General features: G+C 50.4%; 1 pseudogene; it reads right to left on the minus strand.

Moving 5' to 3' along the window:
• Positions 1-24,535, minus strand: part of LOC109763771 (mRNA-decapping enzyme-like protein) — a 35,272-nt pseudogene extending 10,737 nt beyond the window's left edge.
• Between the last annotated feature and the right edge of the window lie 1,549 nt (positions 24,536-26,084).

A 26,084-nucleotide genomic window follows, 5' to 3' on the forward strand; every position in this document is an offset into this window, starting at 1 on the left:
CCCACACCACAGAAAACCTCGGCAAATTTTGTTGAGGGCCGCAAGGGTCTTGGCAGGTAGATCTAGAGCTAGCATAGAATGGACTGGGATTGCACAAAGCACAGATTTGATTAGGAGTAGCCGCCCACTTTTTGGCATAGATGCTGCCTTCCACAGAGGCAGACTGTCGCCCACACGATCCACTAGCGGTTGGAGCTGCACCGTGTTTTGCTTCCGGAGTGTCAATGGCAGACCCAAGTACTTGCATGGGAAAGCGGCGGAAGGGCATCCCAGCATGGAAGACAGAAGCTCAATCTCCTCATGAGAACATCGAATGGGAACTACCGAGCTCTTGTCCAAATTGACAGACAACCCAGAAGCTTGGCCAAACAGAGTCAAGATCGCGCTGCAGGTTGCAGCCTCAAGTTCAGTTGGCTTGATGAAGACCACAACATCATCCGCAAACATGTAGACACGATGTTGCATGCCAGATCGAGCCAAGGGAGCTAGAAGGCCATGCTCAGAAGTAAACTGGAAAAGCACAGAGAGGGGCTCCATACATAGGATGAATAGCATCAGCGACAGTGGATCACCTTGCCTGAAGCCTTGACACGCCAGGATTGGTTTGCCTGGGCGGCCATTATCATGTCATTTAACTCATTGACACGGACACATGTACTTTGTTAATAACGGACAACATTAATGGAGTCAGATTGCTCGGTTAACAACCGTTTAGGTTTTCATGTTATCGAAAGGAACATGACTGGAACAAAATATATAATGAACAAACAAATTCATATTCAGATCACCAAAAGAACAGTTCTTGTTACCTACTTATTTATTATTTAAAATCATTGATTCAAACGTGTATTAAAGAGTCATATATATATATATATATATATACACCAAATCATGCCAACCAACACCATACATGGATTGAAAATATTTGTAACAGGAGTAGAATTCTAAACATAGACAAATAAGGAATAAATTAGCAGTATCTGTAGAAAGTTAGCTGCTGAAGAGATTAGCAACTTCTTGTAACGCCCACGATGCGGCTATATCTCCCACGTGTCGAGGCACGACTTAGAGGCATAACCGCATAGTGGTTTTGTCGCAAGAAGGGTCATCTTCACACAATCCCATGTAATGAACAAGAATCAGATAAAGAGTTGGCTTACAATCGCCACTTCACACAATACATAAATATCATCATACATCATCCAAAATACAATCATATAGACCGACTACGGTCAAAATCCAGATGAAAATAAGATAACCCCAAATGCTAGATCCCCGATCGTCCCAACTGGGCACCACTACTGATCATCAGGAAAAGACACATAGTAACGACCACGTTCCTCGTCGAACTCCCACTTGAGATCGACGCCATCATCTACACTGGCATCATCGGCACCTGCAACTATTTTGGTAGAATCTGTGAGTCACGGGGACTCAGCAATCTCACACCCGCGAGATCAAGACTATTTAAGCTAGTAGGAAAGGATGGTCTAAAGAGGTAGAGTTGCAACGACAAAAGCATATATGGTGACTAACTTGCGCAAATGAGTGCGAGAAGAGAAGCAACGGAACGGACGTCATCTAGCAATGACCAAGAAGAGGTCCTGAACACCTACTTACGTCATGCATAACTCAGACCGTGTTCACTTCCCGGACACCGCCGAGAAGCGACCATCACGGCTACACACGCAGTTGATGTATTTTAATTGGGTCAAGTGACAAGTTATCTACAACCGGACATTAACAAATTCCCATCTGCCTCATAACCGCGGGCACGGCTTTCGAAAGATAATACCCTGCAGGGGTGTCCCAACTTAGCCCATCATAAGCTCTCACGGTCAACGAAGGATAAACCTTCTCCCGGAAAGACCCGATCAGTCTCGGAATCCCGGTTTACAAGACATCTCGACAATGGTAAAACAAGACCAGCAATGCCACCCGAATGTGCCGACAAAACCCGATAGGAGCTGCACATATCTCGTTCTCAGGGCACACCGGATGAGACATCCTACGAGTAAAACCAGACCTCGAGTTTCCAGGAGGGGGCCCTGCAGTCTGCTCAGTTCAGACCAACACTCGAAGGAGCACTGGCCCGGGGGGTTAAAATAAGATGACCCTCGGGCTCGCGAAAACCCGGGGGAAAAGGCTTAGGTAGCAAATGGTAAAGCCAAAGTTGGGCCTTGCTGGAGGAGTTTTATCCAAGGCGAACTGTCAAGGGGTTCCCATAAATCACCCGACCGCGTAAGGAACGCAAACTCAAGGAACATAATCCCGGTATAACAGTAACTAGGGTGGCAAGAGTGGAACAAAACACCAGGCATAAGGCCGAGCCTTCCACCCTTTACCAAATATATATAGATGCATTAATTAAATAAGAGATATTGTGATATCCCAACATATCCATGTTCCGACATGGAACAACTTCAACTTCACATACAACTAGCAACGCTATAAGAGGGGCTGAGCAAAAGCGGTGACTTAGCCAAACAATGGTTTGCTAGGAAAGGATGGTTAGGGCTGACATGGCTAAAATGGGAGACATGATATAGCAAGTGATAGGTAGCGAGCATGGCAATAGAGCGAACAACTAGCATAGCAAAGATAGAAGTGATTTCGAGGGGTGGTCATCTTGCCTGCAAGGTTCTCAGAGTTGTCGAAAGCTTGATCCTCGTAAGCGTACTCGACAGGTTCCTCGTTCACGAACTCGTCTCCCGGCTCTACCCAAGACAAGAACACAAACAAACGGAACCACAATCAACAACGAGAAATGCGCAAGCAACATGATGCAAAACATGTATGATATGCAAGATATGATATGCGATGCATATGCGTGCTCCGGAAGGAAAATGATGAACATGGCAGTAACTTGGCAAAACAAGCATGCCACTGGAAAGATGAGATGATTTTAGTCGAAATCGATATAAAGATCACCGGAAACGGATGCACGGTTTGCAAATGACAAGCAAAACAAGAATGACGCGAATCTGCGATAAACATCAAGATAGCACTCAAAAAGCAACAAGTAACAATGCTACAGAACCCCAACATAGCAACAAAGGACATGGCAGTAATCTAAAGGAGATGCTTGACAAAAGATAAACACTGAGCTACGGCTAGTTCACAACATATCAAGCCCAAACAAGCATGGCAAAAATGCAAAAGATTACAGGTTCACAGACGGTGAAAAACTGGACATGGCAGAAAACAGCATCAGGTAGCAATGTTCGGAGTACGAAAGCAACATGCTACAGGAACTTAATATAGCAAAGCAAGGAAGGGAAGTGTTCTACTAAATTCACATGACAAAAGTCCCTTACTGACCATAAGCCAAAAAGGACCAGAATATATGATGGCAAGCATGTAAACATAGCAAGTTTCGTTATCAGGTTTCAGACTTGGCAGAAAACAGAGCATGACAGAAATATTAATATGTAGGCCCCTTTGTGAGCTTGATGCACTCACTACAGAGGAATGCATGACAAACCAAGCATACCTACAGCAAGATGGTATGTTTATGAAGCTACCCATGGCAAGAACAATTGCATAGCATGTATGGATCAACTACAATAAGCTTGGCAAAATGGCATATCATGTTAAGAATCTGCCAGAAATATTTTATAGCAAAAGTAGAGCATGATTGAGTCATGCTATGGCACTCCATAATTGCACACAATTGCAGGAATTGATCAACTACAACTATATCTACAAAACATCCTTACTGAACATCTCGAAAATATGCATGGATCTCTCTGTCGCATCAAGTTTACATGGCAACAAAATTACAGCAGACAAGGACTTAGAGAAATCACAAAGTCCCTGAAATCAGAAATATGACGGGGCCTACTTTGCATGCTTGTGCTAGTCACCACAGAGATCACAAAAATACATGGACTACACCACTGGAAAGATGGCATGGCATACTTCAAAACACGTGTAGAGCTCATGCTCAAAAAATGCACAGAATAAATGATACAAAAAAGACAAATCTCCAAGTTCTGATAAGAACCAGAGAATAACAGCAACTAGCCCTCTTCCAACAGAGATTTGGGCATCAAGATGACCTCTAATGAACATTGTGCAATTGAACAAAATGAAGAGCATTGCGAGACGAACAATTTGGCATATTAAATGCGCAAATCAGAGCTACATGTACGGAGTTATGGAGCTACGAACATGGCAAGATGCTAAGGAAATCTGAGGACTTGGAAGAATTTCGGGGTCGCGAGAAAAGTCAACGGGGGAATCTACCAGATCGGATCGAGCCGTTCTCGGGCTCGCTCATCGGCCGGAGGAGGAGAAGTGGCCGGCGGTGGCGGCCGACGCCGGAGGAGGAGGGGGCCCGGAGGGCGGCGGTCGCAGGCGGGCGCATCGGGGCCGGCGGCGAAGAGCCGCGGCGGGCCGGCCGGCGGGGAGCGGCGCGGGCAGGCGGGACGGCAGCACGGCGGCGCGCTGCGGCGGAGCACGGCGGCCGGCCGGCGGCGAGCGGCGGAGGGCGAGCGGCGGCCGGGGCGAGGAGGCTCGGGCCCGGGAGAGCCCGCGGCGGGCCTGCGGGCCGGCGCGGTGGCGGCGGCTGGGCCGATGACGTGGCGGCGCGCGATTCGTCGCGGTCGTCGTTGGAGATATGTCCGGCCCCGGGCGGACGTGTCCGGCGGCGCGGAGGAGCGGGTTAGGGTTTAGACTGCGATTTCGTTTTTCGGGATGCCCACATATTTATAGGTAGAGGGAGCTAGGAGGCTCCAAATGAGGTGCGGTTTTCGCCCACACGATCGTGATCGAACGACCTAGAGCATGGAAGAGAGTTTGGTGGGTTTTGGCCTGGTTTTAGAGGGGGTTTTTGCTGGACACTCAAATGGACATTGCGGATGCCCGGTTAACCGTTGGAGTACCAAACGACCTCCGAATGGAACGAAACTTGACCGGTGGTTTCCGGGTGGTATACTAGGGCCACATGACAAGCCTCGGTCCATTCTGAGAAAGTTTGACACACGCACACGAAAGAAAACAAGAGGGGTGCACTGGAGGAGATAGGAGCGCCGGATTGGAAAACGGACAACGGGGAAAATGCTCGGATGCATGAGACGAACACGTATGCGAATGCAATGCACATGATGACATGATATGAAAATGCATGACATGACAAAATACAAAACGAAAGACAAAACCCGACTACGCAGGGAATAACATAACACATAGCCGGAAATGGCAAGAGTCGGAGTTACAAATAAGGCAAGTTACATGCGGGGTGTTACAACACTCCACCACTACGAGAGGATCTCGTCCCGAGATCTAGGACTGAAAGAACTCCGGATATTCGAAACGGAGATGGTCCTCGTGTTCCCAGTGGTTTCCCGGTCGGAATGGTGCGACCACTTCACTTTCAGAAATTTGATGGACTTGTTGCGAGTCTTGCGCTCAGTTTCTTCAAGAATAGCAACGGGGTGCTCATGATAAGACAAATCTTCCTGGAGGTCAATCTCTTCGAAGTTGATAGTGCGCTCAGGCGTCTTGAAGCACTTGCGGAGCTGTGACACGTGGAACACATCGTGCACGTTCGCGAAGTTGGAAGGAAGCTCAAGTTGATAGGCGAGGTCGCCTCTTTTACCAATGATCTTGAAAGGACCCACGTATCTAGGGGCAAGCTTCCCTTTGATACCGAAGCGACGAGTGCCTTTCATTGGAGAGACGCGGAGGTAGACATGGTCTCCGACCTCGAAAGCCAAATCACGATGCTTACTATCATAGTAGCTCTTCTGACGTGATTGCGCGGCTTTGAGATTATCACGGATGACTTTACACATTTCTTCAGCTTCAGTGATTAAGTCATTGCCAAGAAGTTGGCGTTCACCAGTCTCTGACCAATTGAGAGGAGTACGACACTTTCTGCCATAGAGAATCTCGAATGGGGCCTTGCCCGAACTCGCTTGGAAGCTGTTGTTGTAGGAGAATTCAGCATAAGGAAGACAATCTTCCCATTTCATGCCAAAGGAAATGACACAAGCCCTGAGCAGATCTTCAAGAATTTGATTGACTCGCTCGACTTGGCCACTAGTTTGAGGATGGAAAGCTGTGCTGAAGTGAATGTTTGTGCCCATGGCCTTCTGGAAGGAGTCCCAGAACTTAGAGGTGAAGATACTTCCACGATCTGAAGAAATCAATTGTGGAATGCCGTGCAAAGAGACAATTCTGGAGGTGTATAGCTCTGCTAGCTGAGCTGCTGTGATGGATTCTTTGATTGGAAGGAAATGAGCCACTTTAGGGAGCTTGTCGATGACAACGAAGATAGCATCATTTCCGCGCTTGGACTTGGTAAATCCAGTCACGAAGTCCATTTCGATATGATCAAACTTCCATTCTGGGATAGCAAGAGGTTGGAGGAGACCAGCTGGTCGTTGGTGTTCTGCTTTCACTCTTCGGCAGACATCACATTCATTCACGAATTGAGCAATTTCTCGCTTCATTCGAGTCCACCAATACGACTGCTTGAGGTCATGATACATCTTCGTACTTCCAGGATGAATGGAAAGGAGAGAATTGTGCGCCTCGTTCATTATGACTTTCCTTAGATCACCTTTAGGAACCACAATCCGGTCCTCGAAGAACAAAGTGTCTCTGTCATCAATGCGATAGCACTTGTATTTGGAAAGACCCTTGTCGATACCACGTTTCACCTTCTTCACCATGGCATCAAGGAGTTGTGCCTCACGAATTTGATCTTCCAAAGTAGGAGAGACTATGAGGTTGGCAAGAACGCCTTGAAGAACAACTTGGAGATTCAGCTTGCGGAAAGCTTCACAAAGATCCGGTTGGAAAGGCTTGAGAATTAAGCTGTTGCAATAAGCCTTCCTGCTTAAAGCATCTGCAATGACATTGGCCTTGCCTGGAGTATATTCGATACTCGGATTGTACTCTTGAATCATCTCGACCCATCGAGTCTGCCTGAGGTTGAGGTTGGGCTGAGTGAAGATATACTGGAGACTCTTGTGATCGGTGAAAATGTCCACTTGTCTTCCCAACAAGAGATGTCTCCATGTTATCAATGCATGGACAACTGCCGCCAACTCAAGATCGTGAGTGGGGTAGTTCTTCTCGTTGGGCTTCAACTGACGAGAGGTATAGGCCACAACTTTCTTCTCTTGCATTAATACAGCACCGAGACCTTGGAGAGAAGCATCACAGAAAACTTCATACGGCTTGGATTCATCAGGAGGAGTCAAGACAGGAGCTGTGACTAGTTTCTTTTTGAGAGTGTTGAAAGCAACGTCACACTCAGGAGACCAGACATACTTCACATGCTTCTGTAGGAGGTTGGAAAGAGGCTTTGCAATCTTGGAGAAATTCTCAACGAATCTTCGGCAATAGCTTGCAAGACCAAGAAAACTGCGGAGCTGCTTGACATTTTGAGGAGGTTCCCAATCCACAACTGCGGACACCTTCTCGGGGTTAACAGCGATGCCCTTGGCAGAGATGATGTGACCAAGGAAAAGAACTTCATCAAGCCAGAACTCGCATTTAGAGAACTTCGCATAGAATTGATATTCTCTGAGCTTGTCGAGCACCAAACGCAAATGTTTGGCATGATCCTACTTATTCTTGGAGAAGACCAAGATATCATCGAGATACACCAGAACGAATTCATTGGTATAGGGGTTGAAGATGTAATTCATCATCCGAGAGAACACCGGAGGAGCATTGACAAGGCCGAAAGACACGACAGTATATTCATAAGAACCAAAGCTTGTTCTGAATGCTGTCTTGGGAATATCTTCTTCACGAATGCGAATCTGATGATAACCCATACGAAGGTCAAGCTTCGAGAATACTTTAGCCCCTTTGAGTTGCTCAAATAGGTCATTGATGTTGGGAACTGGATACTTGTTCTTGATTGTCTTCTTGTTCAATGGACGGTAGTCGACACAAAGTCGGTCCGTGCCATCCTTCTTCTTGACAAAAAGAACACCACAACCCCATGGAGAAGAACTCGGTCTGATCAAACCCAGACGTTCTTGTTCATCGAGCTGTTTCTTCAATTCCTTCAGCTCGTTTGGTCCAAGCTTGTATGGACGCTTGCAAACGGGTTCAGTGCCAGGCTCCAGTTCGATAACGAACTCAACTGGTCGATGAGGAGGCATACCCGGAAGCTCTTCTGGAAAGACATCTTGATACTCGCAAACGACTGGAATTTGAGAGATGGCATTCAACTCGCCCTTCTCATTGAGAGAGAAAAACCGAATGGTTTCATCACAAGCGGCAAAAATAATCACATCCTCAGAAGAGTGTGTCAATTGAATTTCCCTGGCAGCACAATCAAGTTGAGCCTTGTGCTTCGAAAGCCAGTCCATCCCGAGAATAAGATCAATATCCGAGTCACCAAGGAAAATTGGAGAAGACTGAAATTTATAGTCGCCCATCTTGATGGAGACATCGGGAGCAACCAAACTAGAAGACAAAAGCTTACCCGGAGAAACAACTTGCATAACTTTGGATAAATCTCTGTGTCAACATTGTGCTTCGATGCAAATGGGTATGACAAGAAAGAATGCGATGCGCCAGTATCAAAAAGAACTTTTGCAGGAATATCATTAACTGAGAGATTACCCATTATCACATCAGTAGATTCCTCCGCTTGAGCTGCATCCATCATGTTCACCTTTGCAGACTTTGGATTATGCTTGACCACTGCATTGCTGGAAGATCTGACAGGAGGAGGAGGAGTAAGACGCCTCTGGTTGAAGCACTTGTTAGCATAGTGACCTTTCTGCTGACATTTGTTGCAAGTCACCTCTGAGAGTGGACGGTGATAAGGAGCATTGGACTTTGGAGCTTGATTCTGAGACTTGTTCTGATAGCTAGAGTTGGAAGAGTTTGAAGAACCATGGCCACCTTTGTTCTTCTGCTGATAAGGCTGACGAAACGGAGGAGGAGGAGGCAACCAGAACTTCTGTTGCTTAGCTGTCACAAGTGAGGAAGAAGAAGACTGAACTGCGTCTCTGACTCCCTTCTTAGAAGCCTCACACTTGAGCTGAGCAGCCTCTTGCTTCAGTGCCATATTGTAGAATTGATCAAAGTGAGTAGGCTCAACAAGAACGAGAGCTAACTGCAGATCCTCTTTAAGGCCACCTCTGAAGTGATAGATCATGCTCTTCTCATCAGGAACGTCTTGTTTAGCGAAGCGAGCAAGTTTCTGAAACTGAATGTTGTATTGATACACAGACATGTTGCCTTGCTTGAGATTGCGGAACTCCTCACGCTTGCTCTCAACAACACTTTGTGGAATGTGGTGCGCTGTGAAGTCCCGACAGAAGTCAGTCCAAGTGATCACACGACCTCCTCTGGAATCTTTGTATTGTTGATACCAATCAGCAGCTTGGTCCTTGAGCTGGAAAGAAGCGAACTTGACATAGTCCTCAGGCCTGACATTGCTACATTCAAAATGCTTGTTGATGTCCACGAGCCAATCATCGGCATCTGTGGCCTCGGCACAGTAGCTCAAAGACTTGGGCTGATTTGCGAGAAACTGGTTGAGAGTGGCAAAGTGAAACTGATTGTTGCCTTAACCTTGATTGCCTTGATTGCCTTGCCCTTGAGTACGTTCTTGCAATAGTTGCAGAATCATCTGAGCATTGGCGTTGGTGGCTGCCATGATTGCTTGCCATGCCTCCGGAGGTGGAGGTGGTGGCGGAGGGTTCGCTTGACTCCCTTCATTGCGATAAGGGTGACATCCGTTAGCATCTTGGTAGACAAAAAGATAAGTAGAATCAACGGATAGAAATTGCAACAAATAGTCTTCACATTAAACATTCGAACGAAGATGAACGAATGAATTCCGTAGTAAATCATCACACTTCCATAAGTTGAGAAGCCACTTGAAAAAGATATGGAATCAACATATGAATTCGAAGTAACTCGAATACCACAATACAAAATAAAACAAAGTATTGGCTTGCAGAATAAGCCGGAACAAACATATGATAGATATTTCGTCCGAAGTTTTCGTGGTGGGGCCCACACGGGCTCAATCGTACAGCACCATCATGTACAAGGCTGTGCACATGACATACGAAGCGTCCCCGAGTCGGCAAAGCCATGGACTCTTTAAGACACAACGAGACCACTATAAAATCAACCGTATACAGGCGGACCACTAGACGTCGAACCCCAATCTCATATCATGCGTCTGTCGGAAAGATATCCTATGGCTACTTGAATTCCCACTTATAAACTCCCGAAACTTTCTGGTTATGCAATCTGGTGTAGGGGATACAGGGGACACAAAATATATCACCCAAACTAACAATCCCTAGATCCAGCTGTATCCATCCGTCAACACATAACCAAGAAACCTTCGGAAATCATTTACCTCAACCTTCGAAAAACATCCGTTATACAAGTTATGGCAATACTCCCGAACTCCCGCCCTAGTACTAGGTGGCGTCGAGGTGATTTCACCAACAGCTGCATAAAAGAGATTTCGATGTCGGCGAAACTCAAGTATTCCAGAACTGCAACGATAAAATTGTGACGACAACACCTCGGAGCTCAACTCCCCGGGACACTGCCACAACCCCTAAATGTCAGGAGGCACCAAGAACAATGTTCTCGTCACAAATCCATCGGAACGATTCCAAGATACCCGCGTGATCCTAAATTTTTTTTGTGAAATTTGAGGAGAGAGTAGACAAAACTTCTACGTCAGGAGACCTCACCAGAGCGACGAAGGGACTGGGGAGTAAAAAGAATCCTACTCTCCGATATATATAATCCTAAGACTCAAAACATTTTTGCTCTAGACTCAACAACGCCAGCGATTCGATCAAGCAGGGGGCTCCTAAGTCGGGGATGGCTCTGATTACCAACTTGTAACGCCCACGATGCGGCTATATCTCCCACGTGTCGAGGCACGACTTAGAGATATAGCCGCATCGTGGGCGTTACACTTCTTCACATTCATGAGCATTATAAAACCAAATTCCAAACTTCTTGTGCAGCATTGCGGTACATTACATAGGGAACTTGAAGCTGGTACTCAAAATCCCCCAAGAGATTTTCAACACGATTATCTGTTAATAGGAAAGAAGGGAACCAAATGCTAAGAAACAATTACTTGGAACGTATATATGGCAGAAAATAGTGACATACAAGACAAAAAATAGACTTCTCAAGAACCCGTTTAATACCATCCAACCAAAACTAAACTTGTGCTCCCCAAAAGAGTCGATTTTCAAACCTAAGAGCACCTACACCCATCGAATAAACCTTGTAAGTCATTGAGAATTGTGCACTATTGAGAAAATTGTCGGTGTGGAACGACACCTATGGGATCACAAGAATTCCTACTACGGTTGCAGGGGCGCTAGGTTGCGAGAAGAGCAGGATTAGTAATCAGCACAAGGATCATTTACCCAGGTTCGGGCCGTGAGGATGCATAAAACCCTAGTCCTGCTTTGGTGGGTGTGATTCATAGAGTTCTTGAGCTCTCTGACTAGCTATGGTGGGTTGTGTGGTCCCAAAGAGCCGAATCCTTCTCCAGTATGCCATGGGCCTCCTTTTATAGTCGAAAGGGGCTGCCACAGTGGCATACAGGAGCTGGAAAGGCGTACAGTATTGTGAGCTTATCGCTCGTATTACAGGACAAGAGGCATTTCATGCACCGCTGAGGTGTCCCCTAGCTTTATCGGGGACGGGGGCGAGGCCCGTCCCGTCCGTCGCCGCTCCTCCTCGCTTCGACACGCGCCCTGGCCAGTGATGCACGCGGCACCATGTAGGCAGGCAGGCAGCTGAGGTGGCGCGGTGGTGGAGCCTTCACGAAGATCTGCATGCCGCCACGCATGCGCTTGATAAGTTGGCCTGGGAGCTCCATGTTGCCACGCAGGTGCCTGCTTAGCTGGTTGAGCTGGCAGCTACATGCGAACGGCGGCGGCGACTTGGTTGGTGCGGGCCTGGCAGTGGCCCTGCTGGCGCCCTTGGCGAGGGCCTTGCCGGGAGGCCTGGCAAGGGCCTTGCCGTGGCGCGCTGTCGTCCCCGGCAAGGATCTTGCCGGGGGCCTTGTGGTTCCCCTCGGCAAGGGTCTTGCCGAGGATCGCCGCCTTCTAATCCTCATCCGATCTTGAGTATTCCTTGTGTTCACAAAGATTTGCATGCCACCACAGAGGTGCCTCCCGAGCCCTGGCCCAACGTGGCTGATGGTGTTGGGGACGTGGGCTCAAGGGTGGCTCGCTCTGTTGGTGTTTGACGGGCCGCCCCAGCAAGGGTCTTGTCGGGGCCGTTGAGGCTGCCCCGGAAAGGGTCTTGCCGGCGGAACCTGCTTCGTCCCTCTGCTCTTTGTGGTCTTGGCCTTGGTGTTGCTCTGGTTGCCTCGGGCTTCGGTTTTACCTCGGTTCACCTCCCCTGCTCTGCTTGGTGTGGCCATGGGCGCGGCTCAGACTGTCCGTGCACAGGTAAAGGGGTACAAAGGTGCGCCCCTTCTTTTGTACACCGACAGGAGCCCCCTGGCCTGGGCCACACATAAGCGCGACACGTTGTTGGGCGAGGCCCAAAACGGTGCGCGGGCAGGCGGGGCGGTTTTTACCGTGGTAAAACTTTTCCACGCGCTGCGCTTCCCACGACCCGCACGCGATATGGTGGGGCGCGCGTGACGTGGGCGGCATGCGTGGGGCGGTTTCCGCATGCATGCGTCACATCGTGGTAAAGAGGCGGCTCGCGCCTTCCCCATAAAAAGAGGGAGGCGTGGAGGCGCGGCTCATTTACTGCGCGGGGCCGGGTCGCGGTCTTCAAGGCGTCCACACACCACGATCACGGGGTGGGGAGAGGTCGCTTCACCCGTCCCCTCGATTCTGCACGTTCGCCACGTGTCCTCCATGCAATTGGGGCAGCGGGTCGGTCTCGATTCCCTACGCCTCTGGTGGCTGTATTGGCCGAGCGGGGCGGCCGAGCCCCGACCCCACCCCTTTATAAGGAGGGGGAAGGGGGGACGGCATCCCGCACTCTTCTGTCATCTATCTCCTCCTACTTGTGCTTCTTCCTTTCACCCGCCATGGCGAAAGGGAATCCCGGTCCCTCGACGGTGGCGGCGAGGGTCGCCGCTCGACAGCGCATCCCTCCTCCTCCTGAGCTCGCGGTGGTGGAGCCGCCCGCGAGGGGAAGGGGGAGGGGGCGAGTCCGGGGCAGAGGTCATGGTGCTCGGGGAAGAGGAGGACGGGGCGGCGTGCCGGCTTCGCCCCCGCCAATGATGCCTTTTCCAATGGAAGGCCATGTTGGAGACCAGCCCCGCGAGTTCTTCATCAGGCTGCGCCGGCCTCCACGTCGCCGTCTTCGTCTTCCCACCCCGTTTGCTCGGGAGATGGAGCGTGACCCGCCCCAATCCCTCAGATTACACATGAGGGGCTGTGGGAATGGGGGCACGTGGGTCAACGTCGACTTCCCGGCTCCTCGGGTCATGTACCTCCGTCGTGGATGGAAGACGTTCGCCCGCATCCACAGCCTGACGGCGGGGCTCGTCCTCTACTTCAAATTAATGGAGGACGGCCTGCTCTCCGTCAAGGTCTTTGGAGACTTCGGGACTCGCCTGAAGTGCTGCGTGGATAGCTCCTCCGATGGAGATTCCGACGATGGAAGCCCTTCCTCGAGCGAAAGTGACGAGGAGGACAGCAGGGCAGAAGACGGGGACGAGTCCGACTAGGCGTCGGACGCCCCGCGCCTGGGCGGGTGTGGCAGCAACATCTACACCTGGCCGCTCCTCCCACAGAGTTTTGTCGGGGGAGGGGCCAGCTCCTTGAACTTCTCGGGGCCGTCTCCTTGGCGGCTCGCGTCGGGAGGCTGCGGAAGGGGAAGAGGGCGGGCGGCAAGGCCGTCAACTCGGAGTACGCGGGCACCGACGCCTTCATCGCGTATTGCCGGTCCTGCCGCCTCGTCTTCCAGCTCCTTTCCCGGCACCATCATCACCGGCCCATCCGTGGGCGGCCACCGAGGTGTTCTCTTGGTGCTTTTTGCTGCTCGTAGCTCGCCTAGGCGCCCCTTTTTCCCTTTCGCCTCCTTGACCTGCCTCCTGAGGAGAGGGACAAGAAAGGGATTACGGGCATCTCCTCTCTTTTTTAATCTGTAAGCCTTCGGGTCTTGTTAAATTTAAAGCTTGTAATCCCCCTTGCTAATGTTTTTCATTTCGTATGAACTGTACATGTACGGGATGTTTTTAATGAAAAAGGGGTGTTTGCTGGGGGTTTTGTTCGTGGATGGAACCCACGACAAGGAGTGAATCCTTGTTAATATTTAAGATAAACGTTTCCCGCTCGGGAATAGGCCTTGCCGTCCGCCCGCTTCGCTCGACCATTCTCGCGCCCTTGGCGGAGGTAGGGATGAAGCGGGCTTAGGCTCCTCGTTCTATTTCCTTGCCGCTGTGACTACAACCAAATCCGGGCCCATGAGATAATCCTTGGGTGTAGAAAAGGGGAGCACGGTGGCCTAGAAATAAACGAATTTTCACATATCCCAGTTTCATAACGAAATGAATGACGGAGGATAAAAGACTTATCTGGATCTGCAGCCCCCGACAACCTCATCTTGCCGCGGTTGGATCCTTGTACTCGCAGCCCCCGGCAACTTTGGTTTGCCGGGGTTAGGACGCCGGTCCGTGCCTTTTCTTCCGAGTAGCTCAGCAGAAGTGCTCCTGTGCCCTGCAAACCAAAAGAGGACAGAAAAGAACAGAGAGACGCGCACTCGACCTCTAGGCTAGGGGTTAGTCGCTGCTAAGCACTATCAACCCTAACCAAGGAAGAGACTCGACCTAGCATGCATGCTATAACTTAGGGCGCCAGCGCTTCGTTTATTTATGCTCAGGGTCTGCGCCTGGCTTTGTACAAAGGGTTACATGCCTTGCCGGAAAAGCTTGTACAAAAGGTGGCTTGCCGGGAGGCCCGGCAAGCCGCGGCTTACGGGTAAAACTTGCGAAGATGCTCGATGTTCCATGAGTTGCTGACTGGGACAGCATCTTCGGTCTCCAGGCGGACTGCGCCGGGCCTGGTGACTCGTATTACCCGATAAGGGCCTTCCCACTTTGGCGTCAACTTGTTGGAATTCTTGGCCGACTGAACGCGCCGAAGAACAAGGTCGCCTTCCTCAAAGCTTCGGCCATGAACCTTGCGGCTATGGTAGCGGTGCAAGGCTTGCTGGTAGCATGCTGCTCTCACAGCCGCCCGAAGACGATCTTCCTCAAGGAGCATCGGGTCATCTTGGCGCAACTGCTCTTGTTCAAGCTCATCATAAGCGAGCACTCGAGGTGACCCGTATATGAGTTCCGTCGGGAGAACTGCTTCTGCCCCGTATACCAGGGCAAAAGGTGTCTCGCTGGTGGCTCGATTTGCCGTCGTCCTGATCGACCAAAGAACCGCCGGCAATTCATCAATCCAGCGCCTTCCGCTCTTGCGCAGCTTGTCAAAAGTCTTTGTTCTTAGGCCTCGCAACACTTCAGCATTTTCCCTCTCCGCTTGGCCGTTGCTTCGTGGCTGTGCCGCGGAAGCAAAACAGACCTTGGTGCCGAGGTCTTGAATGTATTGCATGAAGGTGTGGCTCGTGAACTGCATGCCATTGTCGGTGATGACTCTGTTTGGCACACCAAAACGGCAGATCAGTCCCTTGAAGAACTTGACAGCTGACTGAGCAGTCACCTTTCTCACTGCTTCCACTTCTGGCCACTTTGTGAACTTGTCGATTGCAACGTACAAGTACTCAAAGCCCCCGACAGCGCGGGGGAAAGGGCCCAGTATATCGAGCCCCCGGACCAAGAATGGACAGGAGAGAGGGATTGTTTGAAGGGCTTGAGCTGGTTGATGAAGCTTCTTTGAATGGAACTGACACGCTGCACACTTGGTTAGTAGTGCCGCCGCATCCTGGAAGCCGGTGGGCCAGAAGAAACCTAGCCGGAACGCCTTTCCGGCAAGGGCCCTCGACCCTATGTGGGAGCCACATATGCCTCCATGTATCTCTGCCAACAGCTCCAGTCCTTCCTCCCGGGGGATGCACTTCAATTTCGCGTCGTTCGGCCTTCTCCTGTACAGGACGTCGTCAACGAACTGGTACAGGGCGGACCCGCGGAGGGCGAGGCAGCAAGAGAGATGGCGCAGGGGAGCCGCCCGCGGTGCTGATGAGCTCGGCGATGCGGTCCAGCCAGTCCTCGTAGAGGTCGTCGACGGGGCGATAACGCAGGAGCTCGCACGCCATGAGCAGCACGGCCTGTGCATCCATGGGAGCGTGACGAGCGTGAGACGTTGAGCCGGCTGGGGTCAGCGACGGAGTGGCGGTGCGGCCGTCCCGCCGCACCAAGGGGTGCAGTGAGGATGCTTGCTGCTCGTTTCCCGCCGGGCCGGTGGTGCCGTTTGCGGCAGGCGATGGAGAACGACGGCGAGGCCCGCCGACGGGAGCTGTTTGAGCAACGCAGGCAGCGACGGCGGCCCGGCACTCAGCGCGAGCTTGGCGAGCGTCCGCCATGGATGCGACGAAGCGACGAGACACGGATTGACGGAAGGAAAGCTCCGGCGCACCCCTACCTGGCGCGCCAAATGTCGGATTTCGGGTTTCGGCAAAACCCTCGAGGTTTGAACACTAGGGTGCGAACGAAGATCTCCCCCTACCTAATCATGCCCTCAGCCTCACCGCGATCTCAAAGCCTAGCTCGATGAACCTGCAACACAAGAGACACGAGATATATACTGGTTCGGGCCACCATTGTGGTGTAATACCCTACTCCAGTGTGGTGTGGTGGATTGCCTCTTGGGCTGAGGACGAACAGTACAAGGGGAAGAACAGCCTCCTTGCCTTGATCTCTCCGCCCCTCGCGAGCCAGCCTGGTGAGGCCGCTCCCGAGGAGGTCTTGTATCGTCCACCTCGCGAGGCTTGGCCCCTCGCGAGGGTCTTGAGTGTTTGCTGGTGAAGATGGGCCGTACGGGGCCACTGGCGGAGCCACGCCGTGGGGCGCAGGCAGGCAAGTCTGGGGACCCCCGTTCCCAGGACGCCGGCAGTAATACTCATATTCAACAAGATCAATCAAGCAGGAAGTAGGGTATTACCTCGATAGAGAGGGCCCGAACCTGGGTAAACATCATGTCCCCTGTCTCCTGTTACCATCGACCTTAGACGCACAGTTCGGGACCCCCTACCCGAGATCCACCGGTTTTGACACCGACATTGGTGCTTTCATTGAGAGTTCCGCTGTGATGTCAAAGACAGGATTGATGGCTCGCCTTGTTCAAGGATAGTATCACCTCCGGAGGAGCCCTAGCCTCAGGCCAAACCCTCCGGTTGGGCGGCTTTACCATGACCGCCCGTCCGGCCGTTAAGCCGACGATGACTTCTCGGGTCATCGAAAATCGCCTCCGTTTTGACCCCGAATACACCAAACAGATGGATTCGACAGAGTTGTCATCTTTAAACGAACTCCTAGATAGCATCGCCGCCTTGGGGGTCACTACAGACTACGATCGGATTGGGCTTAAACCCGATCAGAGAGAAATCAAATCTCCGCCGATCACCCATCAGATAGCGGTAGTAGAGGAGCAAAACAACAATTCTCCCTCTATATTGAGGACGAACTATGTTCAGATTTCTGAGCTCGAAGAGCCGGATACCTGTCCACGGAACGACGTGCCCAGTCCTCCGAACCTGGAATCGGATGGCGGACCTGAAAAATCGGTCAATATCCCGGAGCCCGAACTATTAAGCTCGGAAGTTTCTTAGACTCCGGATCCCAAATTGGGTCAGGGTTCAGATTTAAATCCACCCACCCACCAAGATATATGCGATCTCATGCACCTACGGCAGCAGTTTCAGGAAACAGTCCATCACTTTTGGGCCAAATTCCTCCTTGTCAAAGACAAGATTAAAGATTGCTGTGACGAAGACGCGATCTCTGTATTCTGCAATAATTGCACGGACGAAAGAATCCTCAACGCCATCAACCACCATAGCGTATTACACTTTGCTGACTTGGCAACCATAGTACAGAAGTACTGCGCAATGGAAAGCGCCTGGAAAACTCAGGCAGCTCGCTGCGAACCACCGGTTTCCACTCAACCCCTGTCCGGGCAAAAAGGACGCACCCTCGCAGGGCGCCCTACCCAACAGCAAAGAAATCTAAGCCCATTACGAGGCGCAGAACCGTTCTGGAGGGATGGCTCGATAGGCCATGCAAAATACACACAACACCGGATACCACACCAACCCACGGCCTTAGAGCATGTTGGATACTTCGGCAAGTGGCCAAGAGTGGCGAGGATATCCTCACCAAAAATACCCCAGAGCAACACCCCCCGGAAGATGACGACCTCAGCGTATTAACAGTCTTCGAGACCTTCGCTTCAAACAATCGGCGCAAAAGGGCCTTCTGCGACCTCGCCAAAGTATGCCAAGTCGCAGCAATAAACTCCTGGAACGACACGGCCATAACTTTCAATGCCAGTGACGAACCAAAATTCCAGACAGTCCGGGCACCAGCCGCCTTGGTCCTCAATCCAATTGTGGACGGTTTTCGGCTCAGCAAAGTACTCATGGACGGCGGCAGTGGACTAAACCTCGTCTACGACGATACACTCAACAAAATGGAAATAGATAGGAGCCACATCAAGCAAGGTAGCACGACCTTCCGAGGAATCATTCCCAGTCGGGAGGCGCGAAGCGCGGGAAAAATCACGCTCGACGTGGTATCCGGCACGCCGGAGAATTATCGGTCCGAAGAGATAACCTTCCAAGTGGCCACTTTCAACAGTGGATATCATGCCCTATTGGGGAGAGATGCATTTACACGCTTCCAAACTATACCTCATTACGGGTAGATGAAGCTAAAGATGCCCGGGCCCAATGGCATTATCACTCTTGCCAGTGATCCAGACATATCACTCCGCGCCGAAAACAAAATTGCATCCCTGGCCCTCGAGGCACTGTCTGAAGCCCTCGCGGCCGAAGAGTTAACCGCACTATGCTCCACGGTGGATAGGGACGACGTAATCTTGGACAAGCAACCCAAATCCACCTCCTTTAAACCAGCAGATGAAATAGTCAAATTTCAGGTCCACCCGACGGACACCAAGAAGATAGCATCCATCGGGGCACAGCTGGACCCAACGATCGACGCCGCGCTACGAGAGTTCCTGCGCGAGAACTGGGACATATTCGCCTGGCACCCTTCTGATATGCCAGCAATCCCATGCAGGTTGGCCGAACACAGCCTCAATATATTGAAGGGATATAAACCGGTCAAGCAAACACTGCGGTGCTTTTCTGAACCCAAACGACAAGCTATGGGGGAGGAGCTAGCCAAGTTACTCGAGGCCGGATTCATCAGAGAAATAAAACACCCAGACTGGCTAGCAAACCTGGTGATGGTATCAAAGAAGGATAAATCCTGGCGCCTATGCGTCGATTTCAAAGACCTCAACAACGCCTGCCCTAAGGATCCCTTCCGTCTCCCTCGCATCGATCAAATTATTGATGCCACTGGAGGACACGACTCACTGTGTTTCCTCGACGCATACTCAGGATACCATCAAATCAAAATGAAGGATTCCGACCAAGCCGCAACGGCATTCATTTCCCCATATGGGCCATTCTGCTTCAACACTATGCCCTTCGGACATAAAAACGCCGGCGCCACCTACTAACGCATGATTCAAACATGCCTGGAGAAACAGATCAGCAAGACAGTTGAAGCATATGTGGACGACGCTGTCATCAAAACAAGGCACGTCGAGTCATTGATAGATTACCTATGTCTCACATTCGACAACCTCCGCACATACGACATCAAGCTCAATCCGGAAAAGTGTGTTTTCGGCGTTCCCGCCGGAAAACTGTTGGGCTTCATCGTCTCCAATAGAGGAATTGAGGCAAATCCAGCCAAAATCCGAGCTTTGTCACAATTGGCTAGACCAACAGACCTTAAACAGGTCCAAAAACTAGCCGGATGTGTGGCAGCTTTAAGCCGCTTTATCTCCAGACTAGGAGAAAAATCATTACCGCTTTATCGCCTTCTCCGATGCACCGACCACTTTGAGTGGACGGATGCGGCAATGGCCGGACTAGAAGAGCTAAAGGCTCTTTTACCAAGCAACCCAATCCTGGCCGCGCCGAACATCGGCGAACCGATGTTATCTCGGCAACACACCAGGTGGTGAGTGCGGTGCTCGTCGTCAAGCGAGAGGAGGACGGAAACAAATTCCCACTTCAGAAACCGGTATACTACGTATCCACTGTCCTCACACCGTGCAAATCCCGGTGCCCTCATTACCAATAGATAGCATACGCAGTCTTCATGGCATCCTGGAAGCTATGACACTACTTTCAAGAGTGCTCAATCACGGTGGCTTCTGAAGTACCACTCAATAACATAATCAACAACCGTGATGCCACAGGCCGGATTGCCAAGGTGGCCATTGAGCTCCTTCCATTCGACATAACATACAAACCGCGCCGGGCCATTAAATCCCAAGTACTGGCCGACTTTGTCGCCGAATGGACAGAGGCCGAACTCCCTAAAGCGTACGGCACATATTCCAACTGGGTCATGCACTTCGATGGTTCCAAAATGCTGGCGGGTTTAGGAGCGGGCGTTGTCTTAACATCCCCCACTAGAGACATAGTTCAGTACGTACTCCAAATATTATACACAGTCTCCAACAATGCAACCGAATACGAGGCCTTATTGTATGGTCTTCGGATGGCCGTCTCCATGGGCATACAATGCCTGGAGGTGCGCGGGGATTCAAACCTCGCAATATCCCAAATAAACGGAGATTTCGACGCCAAAGATCCGAAGATGGCGGCCTATCGTAACGTCGTTCTCAAAATGTAGGCTCGGTTCGAGGGGCTCGAGTTTCATCATGTGGCCCGATAAAGTAATCAAGCGACGGATGTCCTCGCTCGCATCGGCGCAAAGCGCGACCCCGTCCCGCCTAACATATTCCTGGAAAGGCTCTTCAAGCCATCAGTGGTGTGGCAAGGGGAGAGCGGCTACTATAATCCAGACCCGAGTATACCCCCAGATTCTAAACACAATACCGATATCATCGGGGGCTCAGCCACTGAAGTAACACCATCGGCCCATCTTATCATGGCAGTAATTGCCCCATGGACCGAACCCTTCTTGGCCTACCTTAATAGGCAAGAGCTCCCTGAGGATCAGAATGAGGCTCGCTGCATTGTCCGGCGCTCGAAAGCCTACAAGGTCGATGATGGCGAGCTCTACAAGAAAAGCGCTACTGGAGTACTTCAAAGATGCAGCTTCGAAGAAGAGGGACGATAGCTCTTGTCCGAAATTTATGCCGGTCTCGGTGGTCACCACGTCGTGGCTCGGGCCCTTGTAAGTAAGGCCTTCCATGCAGGTTTCTATTGGCCGACAGCCCGAGCAGATGCACAGGACCTTGTCCAAGGTTGTGTAGGATGCCAGCTTTTCGCCAACCAAAGCGATATGCCACCCACCGCTCTACAAAAAATCCCCATTACTTGGCCTTTTGCGGTCTGGGGGCTTGATATGGTCGTAACCCTTAAAGGAGGAAGCCACAAGAAAAATACATGCTGGTCATGGTAGATAAATTCACCAAGTGGATTGAGGCCAAACCAGTTAAAACGGCTGAAGCTGGACCAGTGATAGACTTCAAATCCGGTGTTGTGCACTGTTATGGTGTCCCACACAATATCATCACCGATAACGGCTCCAATTTTACAGCCGATGAGGTAAAAGCCTGGTGTGCTAACCTGGGCATTAAGCTCGATTACGCCTCCGTCTATCATCCACAAACAAACGGTCATGTCGAACGAGCTAATGGTCTTATTATGAGCGGCATTAAGCCTAGACTAGTGCGGTCTTTGAAAGAATCAGACAAGCACTGGGTTGAGGAGCTCGACTCTGTACTCTGGGGGTTACGGACCACACCCAATTGCACTACCGGATATACACCTTTCTTCATGGTGTACCGCGTAGAGGCTGTGTTGCCCTGCAACATTATTCATGACTCACCTCAAGTGCGCATGTATGAAGAGAGAGGCCGAGCTTGATCTGTAGGACAGCTTAGATGCCCTGGAGGAGGAACGCGACGTCGCAAAAGCCCGTTCCACATTTTATCAACAGCAGGCTCGCAGATATAAAAGCAGAGAAGTGTGGTCCAAGACTTATAACGTTGGTGAACTCATTCTACGCTTACCAGAGAAGAAAAAGGACAAACTCAAGCCCAAGTGGGAGGGTCCCTTTATCATAGATGAAGTTCTCACTGGAGGAGCATACCACCTGCGTGACCATCATACAACCGCTTAGAGCCGAACTCGTGGAATGCCGCCAGACTCCGAAGATTCTACGCCTAGAGCCGGACTCTTTGTTCATCTTCTTCTCCCTTTGTTTCCATTAATTTTTTCCTCTCTTTAATTTTTCTTCTAGCTTTAAGCTCTTGTGCAGCTAAACCACACACCTATGACGTACACATCCTTGAATATGTACGCCCATAATACCTGGGGCTTCTTGTACAGAAGCTTATTAATATTTTTCGACCATCAAGCTCACCACACATGTGTCTTTTTCTCATGTGTACCTTTTCTTCACCATTATATGCATTGTTATGACTTAAGTTTGGCCAAGCTGGGTTGCCTGGCTCCTGTTCTTATGCCCTACGTTCATGTTTGTTCGGCTAGGGCATAAAGGGAGAACCTCTGCGATTGTTACTGCCGGGTCATCCGGACATCTACCTCAGACTCGGTGAAGCCGAAAGCTAGCGTTCTTAAGGGAATATTCGGTCGGCGGACTAAAGACGTGCTACACTCATTACACTATGAACCCCCAGATGTCACGTACACTGCGATTTTTTCAATCATAGTTCGGGCATGCACACTAACGCATGTTCACCCAGGGAAAGGAACCCTTAACGGAACTATTCTCTCTGGAAGATGTTTCTTACAATTACAAGGTAATATAACATAGCTAGCCAGTTACAACTTGTCTGTTCAAGCAACTATGACCCCTACGCCTGGTTTCCACGCATACCCCGGTCTATATTGCCGCTTTGGTATTCGAAAACACTCCGCACCTTCGGGTCCAGAGGTTGAAGCGAAAAGGTCTGCCATGATAATCGTTTTACAATCCGGCTAGGGACAATTATGTAAATTGAAGTACATAGTCACTTCGACTCAAAAACTTCTTCCTCTATACCGTCTAACAGGCTGTCTAGCTTACAATCCTGTTGGGAATATTTGGTGGCTACCTTTACTTGGTCATATACTAAACTAACTGGAATTTCTTTTCCATCTGACCCTTTAGGCCTGACCTGGGCCATATGATTCAGATCAAGCTTGGTGTACCGTGTCTTCACCATGACCCAGGCCTCTCGCGCACCTTCTCGGCAGGCTGATATCTTCCGTAATCGAATACGCCGCCGTGCTCCTTTGAATAGCTCCATGTGCTCCGCCATACTTCCTGGAGGGGAGGCGGATGGCCATAAAGCCTTGGCAACACTCCGCATTGCTTGCCGAACTCGCTCGTGCATTTGGGACAACTCTTGTAGCAGGTCGCCTTGAGATCCGGACATTTCCTCTTCAGGACGACCAGTCAGCATACCTGCAGACATAAATATGTCAGTTCCTGCCCTCGCCAAATTATAGGGAGGCAAGTTCGAAAAGCATACTGAATATGCCGCCTCTTAGTCTATTATTCTCCTTCACGGAGTCGGCCAGCTGGGCTCGCACGTCTTTTAGTTCTTCGCCCAGCAGGGTGTCGGAATGCTGCAGCTTATTTTTATCATCCCTGGCCCGTGTCAGCACACGCTCGCCTGCGGCTAGTTGCCTTTTGGCCTCTTGTTCACCCGCTTGCGCGACTTTCAGGGCCTCCTTCAGTTGATCCGACGATCCTGCCACAGGGAATACAAAAAGTATTAATATTGCTGGTATATGATTATATTTTCTCGATAGAGGGGTGTAACGCCCCGGATTCGATGCGCCAGGTGTCTGCCAGTTATTCGTCGTTGTTGCCATGCCATTTGCTTGCGTGTTGCATTTTGCCATGTCATCATCTGCATTTTATCTGCATGTTTTTCAAAACTTGCATCCGGTCCTTTTCCCCGTTGTCCGTTTCGTGATCCGACACACTCGCACGCGCCCGTCGCCCCTCTCAGACCTTGTTTCGTGAGCGGGAGAAAAACGTTCTCGGAATGGGACGAGATTTGCCGAGTGGCCTTGGTATAGCACCGGTAGGCCGCCCGTCAAATTTCGTTCCATTTGGAGGTCGTTCGATGCCCCACCGGTTAACCGTGTAGCCCGAAAACCCCTCTCTCTTTGCAGCCCAGCCCCCCTTCACCATAGCCCACTAGCCCATCCTAACCCCCTCCATGCTCTCGGTCGTTCGATCACGATCGTGTGGGCGAAAACCGTGCCTTGCCTCCCCGCCGCCGTGCTCCGCATCGCCGGCGACCCCGCGACCCGCCGCCTTCCTCCGCCAGCCGGCGCGCCTCCTCGCCGAACCCCGCCGCCCGGCCTCGTCGTCGCCGGATCCGGGGGCGCCATGCCCGGATCCGCCCATCCCCGACCTCGCCGACGTCCTCCCGGCCTTCCCCGCGCCTCCCCGTCGTTCCGCTCCTCGCCGGAGTTGTCGGAGCTTCACCCGAGCTCAGATCCGGAAAGGGACCAGATCCACCGGTCCGCGATCCAAACACCGCGCCCGATCCCGTACCTCCTCGTTCAGTTTTTCCGCGGGGTATAATTTTCTCCAAGTCCCCAGAAACTCATATTATGTTGCATACATTGACCTGCCATAACTTCTAGCATGTAGCTCCGCTTTGTGCGTGTAATATATCAAAATGGTGATCATGAGATGCTCTTCATTTTGTTCAATTGTGGCATGCTTGTTTGAGTTCATCTTTCTGCCCTAATCATCGTCGCAAGAGTGCTATATGATGTTAACTGCTGTCTGTTATCAGAACTTGGTGATTTGTCTTTTTCATTGCATTTTGTGTGTGCATCCTATGAGCATGAGCTCTACATGTGTTTTGTACTACATCATGCCATCCTTACAGAGGTGCTTGTATTGTATTTTTAGGATCTATGTGGTGACTAGCACAAGCATGCCAAGTAGACTCCATGATGTTGCTGATTTCGGTGACAGTCATTTCGGCCAAGTTTGAGTCTGTTATATTTTTTTGCTATGTAAACCTGCTGCTACCATGAGTTCTATGCATAATCTGGAGATGTTCACTAAGGATGTTTTGTTATACATGTTATGCTCTATCCATCCATGCCCTTGGTTGCATTTATGGCCTGATGTAGCTTGTTGTTATCATGATCTCAAGTTGCTGAATAATGTTGCTGTCAGCCTGTTAACTTCATATTTATGCCATCTTACTGTTGGTTGACTTCACATTCCATGAAATGCTCTGTGGTGAGTGGTACAAGCTCACCAACATGCCAACTTATCGTTGATCCTGCCATGCTCTGTTTTTCTGCTAGTCTGAAACTGTTAATAAAACTTGCTATGTTTACATGGGTGCCATCATATCTTCTGTGCCTTTTTGGCTCGTGATCAGTAAGGGACTTTTGTTCTATGAAATTAGTAGATTCATGCCACGCCTTTGTTTGCTATGATATGTTCCTGTAGCATGTTGTTTGATAGCTCTAAACTTTGCAACCTGATGTTACTTCTGTCATGTCCAGTGATTTTCTGCCAAGTATGTGAATCTGTTATTATTTGCAATCTTGCCATGTCCTTTTGAGCATGTTCTAGTGATTTCTGGAGATAGCTCAGTGTTCATGTTTTGTCATGATTTACCTGAACATCATGCCCATGTCATTTGCTTTCATGTTGAGGTGCTGTAGGATGTTGTTTTCATGCTTTCTATATGCCTAGTTGCTGTTTTGGACAGATTATTGTTATATCTTGTTTGGAGTGTATGTGTTGCACCGTTGCTCCGTTTTGAGTGTGCTCTATATGAAACTTGCTTAGTTTTGCATGTAGTTTCATATTACCTTGTTGCATCTTTGTTTTGGGGTGTTTTCTTGATGTTTGAATGCATTTTGCATCAATGCCATGTTTAACTTGTTTTGCTCATATCATCTAGGCCGTAGCTCCGAACTAA

Source organism: Aegilops tauschii, chromosome 2, assembly GCF_002575655.3.
Source record: "Aegilops tauschii subsp. strangulata cultivar AL8/78 chromosome 2, Aet v6.0, whole genome shotgun sequence".
In the NCBI taxonomy this organism is placed as follows: domain Eukaryota; kingdom Viridiplantae; phylum Streptophyta; class Magnoliopsida; order Poales; family Poaceae; genus Aegilops; species Aegilops tauschii.